This window comes from Hemiscyllium ocellatum, chromosome 2, assembly GCF_020745735.1.
Source record: "Hemiscyllium ocellatum isolate sHemOce1 chromosome 2, sHemOce1.pat.X.cur, whole genome shotgun sequence".
Classification (NCBI taxonomy): domain Eukaryota; kingdom Metazoa; phylum Chordata; class Chondrichthyes; order Orectolobiformes; family Hemiscylliidae; genus Hemiscyllium; species Hemiscyllium ocellatum.
The window spans coordinates 18951194-18970425 of NC_083402.1; the positions used below are offsets into that span (position 1 = coordinate 18951194).

Sequence of the window (19232 nt, forward strand, 5' to 3'; positions counted from 1 at the left end):
CTAACCTTTATGATAAGTTACAATATTGAAACATTGATACTACCTAATAGATCAGATTGATCACAGGTATAACATTACATAATATTCCACAGATCAGCAGATTTTCAGCTTTATCCATTATAATTTTTAGTTAATGCAAATTAATATTTGGAATATTTAATGTCTACCTTTAGTTCATGGTATCAAATATAATTGTTTCTCAAGTTTGATTTCTGACATCAGAAAAGCAATTTGTGCTTCAGATATCTGGAACCCCTGTTTCCATTTTACAGTGTAGCCAATTGCATTAAAAGGCTTTATCCCTCATCTTCTTAATATTGGAGTTTTTCATCTATGCTTTGTGTCCAGGCAATGTGCCATAAGCTCTTCAGTCAATACTCTTGTTCAGCTCAAATTGTGGAATAAAAGACTTATAGTTCTCTTTATTTTTCAAAAGGCAGAAGATCAAAGCTAATAGTGAAAATCTGCAAAGGTTAAGAATGAAACTGAAGATGCAAGTCAGAAAATTTGGATATGACTAACCTGACTAACGTAGAGGGGTAAGATAAATGGATTCAAAGAGATACAGAAAGATGGGTGGAATATTATTTCTAATAACCAAATAATATTGTATGAGAGATGAATATTGACCAAAAAACAGTAAGAATTCTTCAGCTCTATAAAGTACTGGCATGGGATCATTTATAGCCACGTGTGGGGGCTGGAGGCTTGATGTAACAGCTCAGCTGAAAGATGGTATTTCCACCAGCACAGTACTCAGTACTGTAATGAACTGTTGGTTTAGATGATTTCTGTTAGACCTTGGAATTTACAAGAGACTAAGACACTTCATTCAGGGGGTGAGTTTGGATTTTAAAGTCAATGTGAAATCTAATTTGATGAGATTTTCCCACCTTCTACTGGGATCTTTTCCTAAATTAACAGTGACATCAGAAACTTGTTGTTTCTTAAATTACAAAAGTAGGCCTGCCTCTTACAAAACATCACAGCACCATTCAATCCTAGAGGAAACTTGTATAATTAGGGTGAATTTTTAAAGAGAAAACCTCTTTTTACAAGAAATTAAACAGAAGGGTTGTGCATTTGTATTTAGTACTTTGATGTGGGGTTGCTGGTGGGGGCAGAGAAATTAAGTCATTTCAAACATATATAAAATGGTGAGATTTGTCTGTTATTTTTACCAAGAGCAATTAACATGACAATGATCTGGGGACAAAGCTGCAAATGTTCCCTCTATGGTAATCAGGGCTTACTTACATGGACAGTGCGAAACAGCTACTTGAAAGCTTAAGTTTCTGGCATACAAGTTCATTTAATAGCTGAAACTGCACAGAAATAGATACTGAAGAAGCGATTGTTAGTATTAAATCGAAATTGTTGGAAAAGTAAAAATTGCTGGAAAACTAAAAATTGCAATAGTTTACCCATTGCAAATCAATAAAAATCCATAGCTTAAATGTGATGTTATAAGTAGTTAGTTTCAATTAAACTTGCAAACTTACTGCTGAGGTTAGTTCAAAACTTTGTATACCTCTCCCCATCTGCTAAGAATTTCCACATAGCACTTCATCATCATTGTGAAGTTCTGCCTAGGAAGCCAATTAGAGAATGTCAGGCCTTGCTGAATACCAAGTTCAAAGTACAAATAGGACTAATAGGCTGCAACAGTCTCAGAGCCTCAAGGCTTCATAGAAACTGAAGCTGAAATCCTGGCTTCAAAAGTCCTACAAAAGAAATCATTATTAAGGCAAAGATTGCAGCAGGAAGAGTTTGTAGGAGGCAGGTAGGATTTAATTTCATTAGCATTAGAAATGCTCCTATAATTCAACTCAAACATAAAAAACAAAGGACACAAATATACCTGTGGAATAAAATGGTACCACCCAAGTTTACTTTATAGTGAAGCTAACGTGCAAGACCACCTATACGGAGGCTAATGACCAAGGAAGTTCAGCAATTTGTATTAGTTCACATGAAATATTCCCAAAAGGCTGTTGTCACACAATATATCTATTGTGTTATCTAAGTGTTTTATTTCATAATCCATACCAAATATCAAAAATAATTTACATTAACACAGAACCTTTAAAAGTAGACCCAATAAATAAAGGAGAATGCTGAGCAAACAGGATGAGTAACTACACTTTTGGCCATCGAATCCAAGGTAGCTTTTAATGAACTGGAGAAGTGAAAGGCTAAGAGGGGATGGCAATTTATTTTGGTTTGCAGATTAACTAATGTCTATCGAAACAAGTTGCAGAGGTCTCTCCACAACCAAAGACTGGCCTAGACAAATTTCTATCCCAAGAGAGACCAACTCTTGGGTAATGAATTTAAGGGAGATCTGACCAGTGGAGAGGGGTGTTTCCCTATTAGAATTGGAAAAGTGGGAATTTTCTTTTTTGTTTGAGGGGTGGTGGTGGAAATAGCTGTGCCTGTCAGAGCAAGTAGGGAGTGATGCAGGAGCTGTTAGAGTTGGGGGTGAGGGTGGGAATTCCACTGGCAAAACTGAACCCAGAACACAGGCCTCAAATAGAATCATAGAGATGTACAGCATGGAAACAGACCCTTCCGCCCAACCCGTCCATGCCAACCAGATATCCCAACCCAATCTAGACCCACCTGCCAGCACCCAGCCCGTATCCTTCCTATTCCTTGCTATTCATATTCCCAACCAAATGCCTTTTAAATGTTGCAATTATACCAGCCTCCACCACTTCTTCTGGCAGCTCATTCCATACACGTACCACCCTCTGCGTGAAAACGTTGCCCCTTAGGTCCCTTTTATATCTTTCCCCTCTCACCCTAAACCTATGCCCTCTAGTTCTGGACTCCCCCACACCAGGGAAAAGACTTTGCCTATTTATCCTATCCATGCCCCTCAGAATTTTGTAAACCTCTAAGGTCACCCCTCAGCCTCCGACGCTCCAGAGAAAAAAGCCCCAGCCTATTCAGCCTCTCCCTGTAGCTCAAATCCTCCAACCCTGGCAACATCCCTGTAAACCTTTTCTGAACCCTTTCAAGTTTCACAACATCTTTCCGATAGGAAGGAGACCAGAATCGCATACAAATGTTCCAAAAGTGGCCTAACCAATGTCCTGTACAGCCGCAACATGGCCTCCCAACTCCTGTACTCAATACTCTGACCAATAAAAGAAAGCATACCAAACGCCTTCTTCATTATCCTATCTACCTGCAACTCCACTTTCAAGGAGCTATGAACCTGCACTCCAAGGTCTCTTTGTTCAGCCACACTCCCTCGGACCTTACAATTAAGTTGTTGTGGTTCTGTTCGCCGAGCTGGGAGCTTTTGTTGCAAGCGTTTCGTCCCCATTCTAGGTGACATCTTCAGTGCTTGGGAGCCTCCTGTGAAGCGCTTCTGTCATGTTTCCTTCGGCATTTATAGTGGCTTGTCTCTGCCGCTTTCGGTTGTCAGTTGCTGTCCGCTGCAGTGGCTGGTATATTGGGTATACCCAATATATTCACTGTCCACTACACCTCCAATTTTGGTGTCATCTGCAAACTTACTAACTGTATCGCTTTATGGAACAATCCTGGAAAATTCAGATTAGTTGGTCACACTGTCCCAAGTGTCCAAATAACGGATCCAAGATCCTGCCTGGATTCTATTGCCAGTCTCAAAGCCAATGCAGCACTTTTTGACATATGCATCTCAAGTGTTGCTATCATGTACACCACTGAGCATCCGCCACAAACTCTCAAAAAGTATTATTTTAATATATGCATACAAACAAATGAATTAGAATCAGGTGTAGGCACTTGGTCCCTGAATCTACTCCACCATTCAATAAGATCACAGTGGATCAGATTACTCCACACACTTTGTTGATGAGGAAAGAGGTGAAAGATCTCTTTACTGTTGGTTAGAAATATTGAAGAACACTTGTTCCATTGGCTTTTGAGGAAAAGTGTGCCAAAGATTCGTGACTTCGAAAGAAAATAAAATTCTCCTCAGCTTAATTAAATGGGCAATTATTTTGAAATGGTGACTCCTAGTTCTAAATTCTCCCACAAGAGGAAACATTCTTTCCACATCGATTGTGTTAAGGCTTTGAAAGAGCTTGTCTTTCAATCAAATAATTTCTATTTAAGTCCAGTGAGTACAAGACTAGTCTGTCTGATATTTTCCTCATAAGGTTCACTGTTTCTATTAGTTTAGTAAACCTTCTCTGAACTGCTTTCTATGCAGTTACTTCCTTCTGTAAAGTAGGAAACCAATACTGGGCACAGTATTCCAGATGTGGTCTCACCAATGTCCCACATAATTTAAATATAGTCACCTTCATTTTGTGTTTAACTCCTCATACAATAAGCAATATCATTCTATTAGCTTTCCTAATTACATGTTGCACCTGCCAAACAACACGATGATTCATGCACTAGGAGATTCAGTTTTACAATCTCACACTCCACTTGCGATAATGTTTTTTTTTAAATCTTCCTGCTCAATAGACCATATTACATTTTCCAGATGTGGCCAGATCTTTACCCACTCATTTAACTGTAAATTTATCAATCTCATTGGCTGTGTAATCTCTTTACAACTTACTTTCCTACTTAGCTTTGTGTCATCAAAGTTAGCAACAGTATCTGCAGTGCTTTCATCCATCCTACTTACATGAATTGTAAGAAGTTGAGGCCCCAGCACTGATCCCGGTGGCAGACTACTTGTCATGTATATTGGCAATCAGAAAACAACCCATAGATGCCCAGTCTGTTTCTTGTCAGCCAGCCAATCTTCCCTCCATACAATATGCTACCCTTTATCTTGAGATTTTATTTTCTGCATAATCTTCAAGATGGCATCTTACCAAATCTTTCTGGAAATCCATGTACAGTTGGTCCATAGGTTTGCCTTTATCCACAGCTTACTTTCCCAAAGAACTCCAATAAATTGGTTAAATGGTTTCCCTTTAATAAAACCATGGGAATGCTGTTTGATTACAATGAATTTTTCTAAGTACCCAGCTATAACAGGTTTTAATATCTTCCTTAGATGATGTTAAGCAAACTGGCATGTAGTTTCCTGCTTTCAGACGTGTTTCTTTTGAATAAAGGACTTGCAATTACTATTCTTCAAACTAATAAAAAAGCTTTCCCAAAACGTAGGGCGTTTTCAAAAATTAAAACCAATGCATCTGTTACAATGAGCCATTTCTTTTATGATACCAGGGTGAGGTTCATCAGAACCCTGCAACTTGCCAGCCCACAGCTTCAACAATTTGCTTAGTGCCACGCCTCTGTGGTGATTGCATTGCTAAGTTTCTCCATTCCATCCTCTAATCTATAGTTATTTCTGGATTGTAACTTGTATCCTCTATGATGATGTATGGTACCTGTTTGATTCAGAACTTTTATGTTCTGACGAACAGGCATACCAGACTCAACATGTTAACTGCTCCTCTTTCCATAGGTACTGCCAGACCTGCTGAATTTCTCCAACATGCTCTATGTTTGCGTGAAAAGAACAAACAAGATAAATACTAGGCACTCAAAAGGCTAGAAGAATTCTGACAAACAGTTTATTTTGGTTCAAATATGAATGTAAATGTTGTGTAACTGCTGTATGGTCCTGGGAATTTGATTTCCCTTCCATCACTTTACCAGATTAAGATAATTCTGTGCAAATGTAAAAACACACATAGGTCTAGTTATATTCAGCAGGTGTAGATTTTTGAATTACATAGAATTTAAAAAACAGAGAAAGGCTATTTGGCAACACTGGTCCACACCAGTGTTTAATCTCTACACAAAACTCCTCCCAACCTACATTACCTCAATTTATGAAGAAAATTATAAGGATTAAATAAAATCAAGACCAAAGCCAGAACTCTACTTATCACACAAAGAATGTTTCACAACTGAAATGAAATAATGAATATACTAGCTGGATCAAATTACTGAATCATTTAATTTTTGGATGATATAATGGTGTGTGGGGAAACTGGATAAATAAGTTGGAATAGGTTAAAAGGGACCTTTACATACATATTTTGAAAGAATGAAATAAAACCAAAAATGAAAGACAAGATTTAAATGGATTCAGTGCATGCATGCTCATCGTCCTGTAATATCAGGTTAGGCTGTATTCACACTAAAGCAGTACAGCAGATTGTAGAACATAGAACGTAGAACATAGAACAGTACAGCACAGAACAGGCCCTTCAGCCCAAGATGTTGTGCCGACCACTGATCCTCATGTATGCACCCTTAAATTTCTGTGACCATATGCATGTCCAGGAGTCTCCCAAATGTTCCCAATGACCCTGCCTCCACAACTGCTGCTGGCAACGCATTCCATGCTCTCAACTCTCTACATAAAGAACCCGCCTCTGATATCCCCTCTATACTTTCCTCCAATCAGCTTAAAACTATGACCCCTCGTGTTGGTCATTTCTGCCCTGGGAAATAGTCTCTGGCTATCGACTCTATCTATGCCTCTCATTATCTTGTACACCTCAATTAGGTCCCCTCTTCTCCTATGAAAAAAGTGCTAGCTCAGTCAACCTCTCCTCATAAGATAAGCCCTCTAGTCCAGGCAGCATCCTGGTAAACCTCCTCTGAACCCTCTCCAAAGCAACCACATCTTTCTTATAATAGGGCGACCAGAACTGGACGCTGTATTCCAAGTGCGGTCTAACCAAAGTTTTATAGAGCTGCAACAAGATCTCACGACTCTTAAACCCAACCCCCCTGTTAATGAAAGCCAAAACACCATATGCTTTCTTAACAACACTGTCCACTTGGGTGGCCATTTTAAGGGATCTATGTACCTGCACACCAAGATCCCTCTGTTTCTCCACACTGCCAAGAATCCTATCTTTAATCCTGTACTCAGCTTTCAAATTCGACCTTCCAAAATGCATCACCTCGCATTTATCCAGGTTGAACCCCATCTGCCAGCTCTCAGCCCATCTCTGCATTCTGTCAATGTCCCGCTGCAGCCTACAACAGCCCTCTGTACTGTCAGCAACACTTCCAACCTTTGTGTCATCTGCAAACTTGCCGACCCATCCTTCAATCCCCTCATCCAAGTCATTAATAAAAATTACAAACAATAGAGGCCCAAGGACAGAGCCCTGTGGAACACCACTCACCACAGACTTCCAGGCAGAATATTTTCCTTCTACTCCCACTCGCTGTCTTCTGTTGGCCAGCCAATTCTGTATCCAGACAGCTATGTTCCCCTGAATCCCATTCCTCCTGACCTTCTGAATGAGCCTACCATGGGGAACCTTATCAAATGCCTTGCTGATGTCCACATACACCACATCCACAGCTCGACCCTCATCAACTTTTCTAGTCACATCCTCAAAGAACTCGAGGCATGACCTGACCCTCACAAAGCCATGCTGACTGCATTTAATCAAGCCATGCTCTTCCAGATGGTCATAAATCCTATCCCTCAGAATCCTTTCTAACACCTTGCAGACGACAATGTCAATGTCACTTTCCAATTAGGCAGGAAACTATTTAATAACTGTGTCCTACATTTGCATGTCCTACTTCTCCTATCAGGACAGTGAAGTTTAAAATTAGGACAGTGTGGGTGGCACTGTTCAATCTGTACCAACATTAAAACAACTGAAAAATAAGTAATGCTTTGAGAACTGCTTTTTTACAATTTGCCTTTGCTTCAGGGCTGAAGTCACACTATATCAAGTGCAAATCTAAAGCAGTGCCTAAACTGCCCACCAGCTGGTCTCGCATCTACTGCTTTAGTGTTAACATTGGGGTGTCAGTAATTGTCAAAGCCTAAAAAATTGATTTCTTATAACAATTATTATGGGACATGCTAGTAATAAAAGAATAGCAGTATTTAGCACTTAATTATCTAGACTTATTACCTTTCTATCAAAGTTCATAAAAATTGGGATGCCTAAGAAACTGATGTAGAAGTCCACAATATCATAAAGTGATTTCATGTTTAGTGGTATTTAACACTACAACTTGCATTTTACAACATTTTTCATAACAGCAACACAAAGACCACATTCCTTTTTGCTGTTCTTAATTACTGTTGAAACAAGTACTTTGCACCTAACAGGCATGGGAAAATATGGGTTTACACAGTCAAATAATGCTCAATCTGGCAGAAGTGACCAATGCATTTTAGATAGCAAAATATTGTTTTCATGACAAAATGCTTCTCATTGTATTTTTTGAGGAGGGGGGTGCGGGTAGGAAGAGGTGAACTCTGCACAGGTAATATTGAACAAAATAAACTACAGCTTTAGGAGATCAAACTTGGCCTTCTTCTACTGCGGTGTTATTTTCTGACCCTCAGTATGATTTATTGTACTGAAACGGAGCAAGAATCTGGTGTTAATAGAATGCAGATGGCAATATCCAGACCTCAGCAGCTCTGAGTTTACATTACATTGTCACATTGGAAGGTGTGTACAGAACCATTACAAGTCAACCTACCTGGTTGTACGTTTTGATCGCATCTAACCCGAGTATAGAAAGGAACAGTACAGCAGCAAAGGAGAACGTAAACTATGGATAATAATCTGCGTGTCTTCTTCCAACATGCGTTAGCTTTTTATTTTAAGGTTAGTTCATCAGTATGCTGGTATGCAAAATTATTTCAGAAAATAAAAGTGGCTCTTTTTTTAAAAAATCGTCAAGTGAATAAGATATACTGTGACAAGTCACATCATGGGATGCAGACAGAACAAGTTCATCTGTACAAGGAAGCACTTTTGAAAATTTGCAACGACAAAGCACCAAAAGCAGCTCAATCTTACGTTCTTCCTGCTGTTTACAGAGGCAAATAAAAGCTGAATCAAAATTTAGATTCCACTTCGTACAAACTAAGTAAGATGAGCACATAATTCATTTAATCAATTCACAAGATGGTCCTTTGTCGACATTCTACATTCCAGAATCCACATCCAATTTACCTATCAATCCAGAGACCCAGGAAACATTTTAGAGTTTCTGAAGAAAGGTCACTGAACCTGGAAAGCTATCTCTGATTTCTCTCCACAGATGTCGTCAAACCTGCTGAGATTTTCCAGTGATTTCTGTTTTTGTTAATATTCTGGGGACCTGGGTTCAAATGCCACCATGAAATTTGAATTTAATAAACAAAAAAAAAAATCTGGCACTAAGAGTCTAATGATGAACTCAGGGAGGGCGTGCTAACATTCACAAAGGTACAAACATGCATTATCTTAACATGACTTGGATGCTCCGTACAGAAGTGGTTAGCATCACCTCCTGGCTGACTTATCGATGGATTGAAGTCACCTCGTCCCAAACTTTGGCATTCCTTCTTTACATATCTTTATCTCACAGTCTTCCTTTAAAACCTTCCTTTGAGCAAGCCTTGTCCCTCACCTATAATGCTTAAGTCAGGAGTGTGTTGGAATGCTTTCCATCTGCCTGGTTGACTGCAGCTTGAACATTCAAGTAGCTCAATACCACCAGAAGAAAAAAAGACCACTTATCTAGCATCCCTTCAACCACCTAAACATTAATGCCATCGTTTATATATAGTGACCCCAGTTTGTACCATCTACAAGATGCACTACAACAACTTAAAGGCTCATTAGACAGCATCTTCCAAACCCATAACGATTACACCTAAAAAGGACTAAAGTCACAGATGCACGGGATTATTATCAGCTACAAGTTCCGCTCCAAGGTGAAACTGATGACGGCAGATGTTGGAGATCAGAGTCAAAGAGTATGGTGCTGGAAAAGCACAGCCAGTCAGGCAGCATCCGAGAAGCAGGAAAATCGGTGTTTCGAGCATAAGCCCTTCATCAACAGTGAGGCTTTGTGTTGTTGTTATGGAAAATGTTGTAAAATGCAAGTTGTAGTGTTAAATACAGCCTCATTCCTGATGAAGAGCTTATGCTAAAAACGTCGATTCTCCTGCTCCTCAAATACTGCAAGTTCCGCTCCAAGCTATACACCACCCTGACTTGGAATTATCTGATCATTCCTTCACTGTCGTTGGGTCAAAATCCACAATAGATAGTTCACACACCCTTAAAGATCTGTGGTCATTCAAAAACATGATTTGTTGCAAACTTCAAGGGTAATTCGGAATGGGCGATAAATATTGACATTTCCAGTAACACCTGGATCCCGTGAAAATTTAGAATTTAACAAAATTTCAATGACCTAAAGTCTTAGTGTCAGACTTGGCGTTATGATGCTCTTATGAATTACTTTGGGACAGTTAATTACATTAAATGGGCTGTATAAACAGGAATTAGGGCAATAGGTGGTTAAAAGGTAGATGGGACCAGGCTGTGAGAATAAGGATTTTAAAATCAGAATTTTGATAGACAGGTAGCCAAGATAACTCAGTGAGAAAAGGTGTGATATATGCTAACCTGCACTAATTAATCTAAGTAACTGAATTTTAATTAAGTTCATATTTAAACGAGGATGGGAGATGGAAGGCCACCAGGAGTAGTCAAATCCGAAAGGACCAAAACATGATGGGAGTTTCAATAGCAAATGGGCTGAGGTAGAGACAAGTGATACTTTGGAAGTGGAATTAAACATTTTTTGTGATTAAGAGAACATGGGGTCAGAAGCTCAGGTCAGGATCAAATAGGACATTGAAAAGCACAAATCACAATCTCAGTGTGAGATAGTGGCCAGGTGGGGTTGGATTTGGTACTGGTGGAAGAATGGGGACTGCAAGTTTAGAAAACAGTGGCTTGACAGTGGAATGTCAGAGAAATGGCTTTCTTCTGATTCATTTATGGGCTTTTGGCAGTGCTGGCAAAACTAGCACATTTTGCCCTCAAGAAGCTAATGGCGAACCACCCTTGAAGACACAACTGAGTCCCAATTCCTTTGAAGGGTGTGGGGTTGGGGGCGTGTTGGCATTTCTATCCAAAAAACACCAAACACCCCACATTCAGTCGAGCAAGATGCTTGCTGTCACTTGGGAGAGCCTGAGAAGGTGGGTGGAGCATTTCAGGGATTGAGGGGTCCACAGACTGCAGTTGATGTAGATGGATGAAGAGATGAGAGGGAGACTGCTTACCGTAAATCTGATACTAAGCTCATCTGGACTTCCCACACTTGCTAACCACTCGAGGTCTGTGAAACCTGACCAGTCATTTAGACCCAGACAGTGAATGAAAATCAGGGCTACCAGCCTTGCAAGAATATTGATCTGAGCAAGCTATCTCCTGGGTGAGTGTGGGTGACCTTTCTTGATCCATCTCTGAAAAATCCAGAAGCCAGCAGCTGGGGGGTACGTTTTGTTTGAAAAATATATTTCGACTGAACCCAGTTCTCTTTGTTTATTTTTTGGGAATTACGATTCAGTCTCATGTTTTTGGATAATGTCACTGAGAGGAAACATGTAAACGAGAAACAGGAAGAGGGCAAGGATCAATCTTGGTGGGGTTTCTGAAGGGAACAGCACAAGAGCTGGAAGAAAAGCCAAACGAGATTCTCTGGTTACAAATGGATAGCCAAAAGGGGTGCTATTGCAAAGTAGTCACATTTCAATGGAGAATAGAGGTAAAGGATGATGTCAAACATTTAGAACAATAAAGAGGAGCAATGCATCATGGATGTAGTTAAGCAAGATGTCATTTGAGATCTGAATAGAACAACCACAGTGATACAGCAGGACCATAAGGATGATCAGTGAGATTCGATCATAAACTTACACTTCAAATCATCAGTGACCTTAATACAATTCAAAAGAGATAATGTTTATTCAGTTACAAAAAATTGTGACATGATCAATGCAAGTTTAACAGGTGATAATCTACAATTTATTATAAGATAGTAATTCAGTTTTTTTTCAACTTACACGCATTAATTTCAGTTACTTCATTAAATAAATTCTCTGGTGGTACAATTAAACATCTGCATTTTTCTGTGCATAGTTTCACTAAGGTAAACAATCAAGCCTGAACTAATAAGAAAAACAAATCTTCTTTGACAGTCACAGTCTAAGTAGCGATGAAATGTTCTGATATTGCCAAGTTAACCTTTGTTTGCATTTTGGCATTCTGTAAATATATTGCAAGGTACAGTAGAGAAATTGAGATGTTGATAGGAAATACTTATCCCCATTGTATCAAAAAGACCCTAATCCACATATCTGTTACCTCTAGACTCAACTGTTTTAACACAATTTGAACTAACCTCCCACCTTGCAACCTGTGCATGTTTCAGCATGTCTGCTGACCTTATCCCAATGACATCCACTCTCCTTCACCATTGTGCTTGCTAAATGACATTAACTTTCATCTGACAATGTTTCTACTTTAAAATTCTAATTTTTATTTTCAAACCCATCCCCAGTTCTGAAAGACCTCAATCCACACAACTCTCCAAAACTCCCTAATTCATCCAACTATGGTCTCTTACAGATTTCCAATTTTTTCACAATATCATTTGCAGTCATGCTTTATCTGTGGATTCTCAGCTGAATTTCTTTCTGTAAACCTCGTTGTGCTTTCCATCCTTCACCCCTTTCAGGTAACCCTGAAACTCACCTCTTTGACCAAGCCTTAGGTCACTTGCCGCAATATTTCCTTAAGTGGCTTGATGTCAGATTTTCTCTGATTGTGCTTCAAAGGAGCACAGAGATATTTTCCTGCTTTTATACAAGGTGCTGTATAAATCCATTCATTACTATGAATTGCTTTAACAAAATCAAATTATAAAAATATTAAAATCGGTAGAAATAGTAAACAGTACAGTAATTCAAATCTCAAAGCAAAGAATGTGTTGTATCTTGGAATATTATTTGAACACCTTAATCAGATTAAAGCTCTGTAATCCTCTCCATCTGTTGTTCACCTTATGTATTCACTACCTAAACTACAACATTCAACTTTCATCTAACCTACCAGCTTTGCTTATCCAACCTCCAAATCCCCGATGGCTAATTTACTCTGTGCACATTTGTGCAAAAATAAAATTGCTGGTTTTCCTCTTTGTACTGACAGTTTGGAAAATGCCACTACCTTACTGAGGACTTAAAACAGTCAATAATTAAAGTGGCCTTTCCAAGTTAACTCCATGAGACAACAATTCCCTTCAATTCAACATTCCTTATCTTTATGTGTTGGGGAACTAAAAATGAAACACAATTGTTTTATTTTGACAATACATGACCAAAGTCAAGTCCAATTGAACATTGGAACTTCACTTATTCTGATCTGATTGCAGATGGATAATTCCTAATGTGCCAGAGTGGCACCTTCTACTTAGTGTACCAAATACCATGTGGTCATTCACAGTGAATAGCAATCTATCTCAAATCAAATCCAGTTTTACCACGAAGTGGCTTGATACTGCCTGAGTTCTAGTCACTGCAGATCACTACAGCCAGCAACAAAAACTTTAATCCTATCTATCAGTAATGAATTCAAGCCTCTGTCCTAAAGGTGAGGTACAATTTTGAGGGCAATTCAAACACTGAATCTATTCCTGTTTCACAACACAGCACTTTATGGAAATTGCTGTCAGAGACTTAGACCACTCTACACTCACATATACATTTACACTCTCTCTCACACAGTGAGAGAGAGAGAGACAGAGAGAGAAAAAAAAGAGAGAGAAAGAAATAGAAATAGAGACACAGAGAGATAGACACCCTCACAGACTTAAGACGTTCTACACTCTGATACTCACAATCCCCCAAACCAGACAGACAGACAGACACACAGATCCACATGCACACATATACATATATATTGTACTTTGCTCAAAAACTATGAATTCATGTAAAACTATGATTCTAATCTAAAAAGTGAGATAACAATCTAAACATCATGGCACAGACAGAGAACACAGGGGGCTAACACATTCAACATATTGTCTCGCTAACACCAATTGTTACAGTTAACCTGAGAATGCAACTTTTAAAAAAGGTTTTGTCATTTACACATGAAAGAAGTGAAACTATCATGGTATTTGAACAGATGAAAGACTTGACAGACAATCAAGGTATTTTCCAATATATAATTTCAGCTGCATCACACAGTAAATGTTTGCTATAAATTCTGTGCCTTACAATTGTATCCTCCACAACCACCTAAAGAAGGAGCGTTGCTCTGAAAGCTAGTGCTTCCAATTAAACCTGTTGGACTATAACCTGGTGTTGTGCGATTTTCAACTTTCTAGTACAGCAAACGCATTACATCTGTCAGAGTTCTTCACAGGAGACAGAGACACAAAAAGTACAAGTGAATTACAAAACTTGCAGGAGCAAAATTCCAGTCTTGCCTCAGCCTACAAGGCATACACATCAAACATGCTACTAAGGCAGCAGAAATGTGAGTTAGGAGAAGCATTTTAGCAAATTATTTTCCAAGGAGCTGTCACATATAAAAGGAAAAAACTGGCACAGTATTCCAGTTAGTCCATTGTATCTGTCAGCAATTTCATTTTGCAGTCAATTCCCCTGTCCGCCCCCAAATGCCCTGAATTTTCATTTTTGATTTCAAGCACATTTATTTGCCTCTGCATTGAAAACATCTATTGAATTAAAATTCCCCACTCTTTCATACTGTGCATTAAAGATCAGGGCAATGCACTTTACAAATAAAAGTCCTCAATTTTTTTTTGCTAATTGTCTTTATTAACATTTTATTGAGTGGCGAAACACATAACCACCATATTATTACATAAGACAGGTGTTAGCTTATGTTTCAAAGTGAAGATTTTTTATGTTATAGCACCAGAAGGGATTTGCCAAAGTGGGAGCAAAAGGGGTGTGAAAACTATAAACTAAGGAATCACTGTCATCCCAGAGCAGGTTGCTATCAATGATTCAATCCAAATTTACTGTAAATTGAGACAGAAGAAGTAATGCTGATGGGAGCGAGTGATTATGGAAAGGAGATTCTGTAACTGAAACAGTCACAACCACATATTTGATTAGCCCAGGAGGTAATGCACAAAGTACAGCATATAGTGGTAGATAAGTCAACTATTGAGCCCTCCAAAGAGGGTGGACTTATTTGTGAAATGTAAAATGTGAAGCATTGGTATGGGTGGCCATGATTTTGAAACGTAAATGAAAATGTAACATCAGCAATCTATATGAAATTTACGTGGCAAGGATTAGTGAATAATTAATTATACAAAGATACTTTTAACCACAATGAATGCATCTTACAACCAATCAAATTTACTGTCTTTACACTCTGGTACAACACATTGATCACTGTATTCATTGAAAATGACACTGGCAATAGCATATAACTATATGAAGAATCATTTAGTACCTTCTATTCTGCTTTGCAATTTAATAAGGTCATTGTTGATCTGATGGTGAAAACAAACCCACATCTGAGTACCCTGATAATCTTAGATTCTTGACTAAGTAGGGACTCAATCTCATCGGCTCACAGACATTTACAGGACAGAAGGAGTAAATTCAAACCATTGTAATCACACTGGCCCAAAACATCAGACTATACTAATCCCATTTTTCAGTTTTTTGCCCATAGGCCGTGGTAGCCACAGTGACACAAGTGAATATCTAAATACTGCTCAATGTTATGAGACTTTCTGACTCAAGCACTCTTTCAGGCAGGGAATTTCAGACTCCCATCTGAGTGAAAACCGCTTAACTTGCTTCTTAGCCTTCTATCTCCAATCTTAAAACTATGCCCATGGTTACTGACTGCTCTACTAATGAAAAAAGTGCTTTCTTATTCACCTTATCTATCCCCTAACGTATAGATTTCTATCAGGTTCACTCTCAATCTTTGATGCTCCATGAAAAGCTTATCCAAATCCTTCCTCCTAAGTTAGGCCCTCCAATCAGCATCTTGATATACAGTCCAGGGGAGATTTATATTGCATTCACATCCTTCTTATGATGTGGTAAACAGAATTGCCATATACTATGGTTGTTTCCAAATGAGCATTATCTACAGTTCCAGCATAATTTCCAGGCTCTTGTATTCAACATCATGGCTCATGAAGGCAAGCATCTCATTTGCCTTAACTTGTTTATCAACCTGCCCTGCTACCTTCAGGGATCTGGGCATTTACAGACTAAAGTCCCTTTGACTATCAATCGTTCCTGGGTCCTACCATTCACAGCATGTTCCCTTGCTTTGTTAGCACTGAGAAAATGCATTTATCTCAAACTTTTCTGTGTTGAATGTAATCTTCCACTGCTCTACCACCTGATCAAACCAATGATATCCTCCTGCAGTTTCCAGATAGTGTGGTAAATTAGTGAGGAAGCTATCAATTTTCAGGTCATTCATGATACCCCAACACTTAAGTCCAAATCATTCACGTACAGCACAAAACAGCAAGGTTCTTAATGGTGAAGCTATGGAACCCACTGGAAACAGACTTTCAGACACAGAAATATCCCTCTACCATCATAGTCTGCTTCCTGGACCACAGCCAATTGTGGATCCAACGTGCCACTTTGCATTAGATACCATGTATGTATGCAAGAGAGTGCATAGTGTGGTGGAGTTATTTGTAGTCACCAAGATCTCGGTTGAGACTGTCCTCATGGGTACCTAATTTGACTATCAGCCTCTGCTCAGCAAATCTGCATTGTTGCATATCCTGAAGTCCACCTTGGAAGACAGTCATCCAGAAGATAAGTGCTCCCCTGCTGGAAAGGAACATCCCTGTCTGGCAATTGTTGCATGGTTTTTTTCTCTCTCTCTCTCTCTCTCTCTGTCTCTCTCACATACACACTCACACACATGCATACACAAGTCTATGGGTGAATTTGCATTTGCACATTTTTATTTGTGTATTTTTGAACAAAGTGAAATGTATCTGCAATCTGTAGCAGTCAGTCCATTTGACATTTTATAAATTCTTACTTTGGTAATAGAAATAGTCTGACTCAAGGTTGAGATACAGACAGACTCTAATCTCACACCTTGAATGCATTGTCTGAGCTGAGTGGTCCTTTTTTTAAAAAAACTGATAAAACATTAAGTTATCTCGGTGCTGTGACTTGAGAGAAGTTCTGGGATTTACACATTAAAATCAATCAAAACTTGCATCCTCATTCTACGTGATTAAAGATTAAAATCCAGGTTTGTTCAATACATCACATCAGTTGTATGGCACTTTGATCTTTTACTATAAATTCTGAGTCCGATGATCCTGCCCAACTAGCTACCTGACAAAGGAATCACGCTCTGAAAGCTTGTACTTTAAAATAAACTTGCTGGACAATAACCTAGCGTTGTGTGACTTGTAACTTTGTCCAACCCAGTCCAACATCGGCACCTCCATAGCATAATTTTAGTTTAATGAAGGATCCATACAAAAACATCCCCATGGTCAACTTCACATCCAAAGAATGTCCTTGCCCTGTTTTGTACATGCAGCAAGACCATCCTTAAACAGGGACTTATCATTTCCTGAACGACATCGAACGATTTGGCCTTTCTTATACGTACATATTCGATCTCAACATTTCATTGAATTGCAAAGCACACTTATTCATGCTGTATTCCAAGAGAAAGATCAAATATTGCAATCGTTTTGAGAGCATGAAATTTGTGCAGAAAAGGTCTCAACACAAAAAAGTACCACCTTACTCAATCCCTCTAGACCTTTACAACTGGAGAGAAACAACCAAAAACTTGCACATATATTCCAATATCCAAAATAAATCAACCAGCCCCAACAAATCAGTGATAATAATTTAAATAGCACCACTAGGGTATGCCTCACTGATTAATTCATTCTAGCTTTGAGCTCCAAAAATGCTATTGCTGGCTTCAAAATGATATTGCACATTGATCAATATCTTGAGCATGCTGCTTTCCACACTGTTCATGTGCTCCAAAACCCTCACTAAGATGGCAATTCACAGCAATGTACGTGTATTGGATGCCATTTTGGATCATGAATACAATTCATACCATCAACTGTGTAAAAAGAGAAGAATTTACATTTTTGAATTTTACCTGCATCTAAACTGAAAAAAAACTAAATTACTAAAAGTATTAGAAAAGTATTATGGGAGGGAGGGGGTGGAGAAAAAGTAATCCATGCTAGCAATGTACATTTGCCCATCACTGTGGCGTACCATTTATTCCTGATGAAGGGCTTTTGCCCGAAACGTCGATTTCGCTGCTCATTGGATGCTGCCTGAACTGCTGTGCTCTTCCAGCACCAATGATCCAGAATCTGGTTTCCAGCATCTGCAGTCATTGTTTTTACCTCATACACTGGACATATACCCTTTGCTCCTACAGGTGAATTGCCCCAGGGCAGAAACTGGTTAAGCAGCCTCCAGATTCCTAATACTTCAAACATAGCTTGTAACTGAATAGTTGCAGAGAAGGGTGCATTTTGTGAGTTTTTAAGAAAGAAATGCACACACAAATGTGATTCTGGGCTGATGTCAAGCAGCATTCTCCTTGAAAGAAGTTTGGAAGGGTACCCTGCACTGCTCCTCACTGAACACTTTCTCCCATTCACCCAAACAGACCCTCTCCCCAACAGGCCACCCGCTGCAAGCAAACCTATTGGTCAGAAACAATGCCCCACCTTTTGGCGTCGGCCATTGGTCGCCCATTGACTGGGCGTGGACGATGATTGGCTGAGGTGTGCTGTCAATCGGCCCTAAAGCAGCGGGTCCAGGCAGCAGTCACAGCTTTGGTTGAGCCTCACAGCCGGTGCCGCTTGGGGGAGCCCCATCACACCTACCTGTCGGAGCCCACACTTGGTCCAACCAATGTCCACGGCAGGCGCCCCAGTCCTCCTCACGCGAAAAAAAATCGAGAGAGAGAGAGAGAGGAGGCAACGAACAGATGATGCTTGCACTGGTTCAACCAAAAATTAATTCGGCTCACGAAGGTCTGCGCTCAGAGTTTTCCTCGAGCGGTGCATTGAGATGGAAGGAACATAATAAATCACTTGAAAAAAATAAACGCGCCACGACGCTTCTACTTTGAACCCCTCCTCCGTCTAATTAACTTTGTTTTCCCTCTCTCGTAAGCCACTTGCATGAGTGGACATGATCCAGTGACGCAATGACGCCGGATGTTTGTTGCTGGTGGAAGTGACGTAATAACTCGCCAGCTATTGGGGCGGGGCCGCGGAGTGTCACGTGGTTCTGGTGGCGGCGTGGTTCTCCCTCTGGAGGGTCTCTGGGAAGTAACCTGAACTTCAGGTCCTTGTGATTTCAAATAAACCTGTTGAAATATAACTTGGTGTCTTGTGACTTCTGAATTCATCCACCCCAGTCCACATCAGGTCCT

At 39.5% G+C, this 19232-nt stretch overlaps 1 protein-coding gene across 2 annotated transcripts in view; it reads right to left on the minus strand.

Moving 5' to 3' along the window:
- The window catches only part of fbxo8 (F-box protein 8), a 54602-nt gene extending 35587 nt beyond the window's left edge, over nt 1–19015 (minus strand). Inside the window, exon 1 of one of the 2 annotated variants that reach the window (XM_060835036.1) lies at nt 18679–19015. The gene's annotated coding sequence lies outside the window, so the exon portion shown is untranslated. Of the gene's footprint in view, nt 1–18519; nt 18579–18678 lie in introns of those variants that run through there. The other variant, XM_060835037.1, reaches the window with a different exon arrangement.
- Nucleotides 19016–19232: the final 217 nt, after the last annotated feature.